The following is a 3,334-nucleotide window of genomic DNA, read 5'->3' on the forward strand; positions in this document are numbered from 1 at the left end:
AAGAAAGAAAGAAAGAAAGAAAGAAAGAAAGAAAGAAAGAAAGAAAGAAAGAAAGAAAGAATAATTGTTCTTGCAAAGGACCCGGGTTTGATTCCCAGCATCTACATGGAGGCTCACCACTTTCTTAGGCATCAAGCACGTATGTGGTACACAAACATACATGTAGGCCAAGCACTCTTATACACAAAATAAAATAAATCCACAACAAAAGAAAGAAAATATCAGTCTGAAATTTTATATCCAACAGAAAACATATTTTCAAAATTAAAAGACAATAAAGATTTTCCAAAACAGAATGAGACACAGCAGTGCTGCTGGATTTCTGTTAAAGTACAAACGTTGGGTGAAGTTCATCTGATTAACTTGAAGGACTACCCCCATAAAACCAAAATTTACCCCCCAAGAATGGGGAGAGCTAGAAAGCCATTATGTGAATAATATCTGATTTATATTTTCTATTAGCTTAGTTTATTATAATTGCAAATCATGATAATGGTCTGAGAATATTTTAGGGGTTAGAACATGAAGAAATAAAATAATCATAAGATACTATTACTTTCTAATAATGATGTGAAGGTTATAAGATATGGGTAAATCCAATGATGAAGACAGAAGAAGAAACAGAAGAGGCAAATGAACATACCTCACTCTAGAGCCATAGCTTTTCAGTGATGGTGTGTGATAGCTAAAGGCTCTCCATTGTAAATAGAATGCAGTGGGCTGGAAAGATGCTTCAGAGTTTCAAAGCACTTGTTGCAGTTGTAGAGAATAGACGTTCAGTTCCTAGCACTGACTAGATTGGCTCAAAAAACGATCTGTACCTTCAGTTCCAGAGGCTCTAAGGCTCTCTTCTGCCTCTGCTAGCATTGCACACACTTGGAGCACATACATATATGCAGGCAAAACACTCATACACATACACAATGAAAGTAAACAAATCTGAAAATAGAATAACCAAGAAAATATTTTGAGCTAGATATACTAGTGACAATGTTGAAATAGTAACAAGAACTTGAGAATGTGTCATTGCATGAAGAGGTGATCAAAAAGTATCTCAGGAAAGAGAGAGCAAGGGGGAAAAACTCAGAGCACTGACCAGGATGCTATGTTATCATCCGGAGTTTCTTGTCAGGTGCCATATGTCAGCTCCGTTCTGTGTGACTTATTGTGCTTCCTTTGCCTGTAGTAGATGAATATTCATTTTTATTGCTGGATTTGTGCTCATCACTCTGTATTGCTTTTTATTAAAGAGAGCATATGTGTGTGTGTGTGTGTGTGTGTGTGTCTGTGTCTGTGTCTCTGTGTGTCTATGTGTGTGTCTGTGTGTGTACATTTTGATACATACAAGTACATGAACAAAGTCTAACAATTACAAACTGTTATTTGTATATGTGTATGCTTTCTATGTATATGTATATGCATATGTATATGTATATGTATATGTATATATGTAAGCTGCTTATATATATATATATATATATATGTGCTTGCATATATATTGAATTTTTCGAAACTAGAAATAAAATTTAATGAAATGGTACAACCTACATTTAGAGCTCTTCCTACCTCAGTCAATCTAATCTGGAAAATTCATCACAAACATGCCTAGAAATTGGTTTCCATGGTGATTCTAAATCCCATCAAGTTGTTAATTAAGATTACCCATCACAAACAAACTGAGGCATTTGTAAAGGGGGTTTTCTCCTTTATGGAATTTAGTTCTCCATTATTTGACACAATAAGAAGACTGACAATCTCCATGATTTCTCAATACCTGCTTAAGGCAGAGGAGAACATAGGGGTGTATACCAAAAAGTTCTACCAGAATATCCAGCAATACCACTCCTGGGTATATACACAGAACATGCTCCAACATGTAATAAGGAAACATGCTCCACTATGTTCATAGCAGCCTTATTTATAATAGCCAGAATCTGGAAAGAACCCATATGTCCCTCAACAGAGAAATGGATACAGAAAATGTGGTACATTTACACAATGGAGTACTACTCAGCTACTAAAAACAATGAATTCATGAGATTCTTAGACAAATAGATGGATCTAGTGGATATCATCCTGAGTGAGGTAACCCCATCACAAAAGAACACACATGATATGAACTCACTGATAAGTGGATATTAGCCCAGAAACTCAGAATTCTTCTTCGAAGGAGGAACAAAATACCCATGAAAGGAGTTACAGAGACAAAGTTTGGAGCAGAGACTGAAGGAATGACCATCCGGAGACTGCCCCACTTGGGGATCCATCCCATAAACAACCAGCAAATCCAGACACTATGGCAGATGCTAACAAGTGCCTGCTGACAGGAACCTGATATAGCTGTCTCCTGAGGGGCTTTGCCAGTGCCTGGAAAATACAAAAGTGGATGCTCACAATCATCCATTGGACGGAGCACAAGGTCCCCAATGAAGGAGCTAGAGAAAGTACCCAAGGAACTGAAAGATTCTGAAGCCCCATAGGAGGAACATCAATATGAACTAACCAGTACGCCCAGACCTTCTTGGAACTAAACCACCAATCAAAGAAGACACATGGTGGTAAATGTGGCTCTAGCTGTATATGTAGCTGAGTATGGCCTAGTCGGTGATCAATGGGAGGAGAAGCCCTAGGTCCTGTGAAGGTTCTACACCCCAGTATAGGGGAATGCCAGGACTGGGAATGGGAGTGGGTGTGTTGGGGAGCAGGGGGAGGAAGGAGGGAATACGGGATTTCTAGAGGGGAAAGTAGGAAAGGGTAACATTTGATATGTAAATAAAGAAAATATCCAATTTTTAAAAAAGAGTCCTGCAAAAGTAAGAGGCACATTTAATGTTCCTGGTGTCATCCCTCTAGCCCAAAACCTCTATTCTTATATTTAATAAATCTGAAAGGAGCCAGGAGGGCTTTGCCAGAGCATCCACGGGAGCCATCTCCCTTCCCATATCCCATCAAGACTAGTCTGCACAGGTGAGAGTGTGGACTACAGAAGCTGACAGTTTCTGGGACAGGCAGGAGCCACAGAGCTTCTAAGGCAGGCCCTGTTTCAGGCTCCAGACATCCGGGCACCTTCCCTGCGAGAGGAGAGGTGCCCACACCGCCCAGGAGGGCTTTGCTGGAGCATCCATGGGAGCCATCTTCCTTCCCGGATCCCACCAAGACTAGTCTGCACAGGTGAGAGTGAGGCCTACAGATGCTAACAGCTTCTGGGACAGGCCCTGTTTCGAGCCTTTATCTTCTGCCAGGAGGCAAATCCAAACAACAGATATCTGTGCACCTTCTCTGCAAGAGGAGAGCTTGCCTGCAGAGAGTGCTCTAACCACTGAAACTCAGGAGA

This window comes from Mus caroli, chromosome 1 (genome assembly GCF_900094665.2).
Source record: "Mus caroli chromosome 1, CAROLI_EIJ_v1.1, whole genome shotgun sequence".
In the NCBI taxonomy this organism is placed as follows: domain Eukaryota; kingdom Metazoa; phylum Chordata; class Mammalia; order Rodentia; family Muridae; genus Mus; species Mus caroli.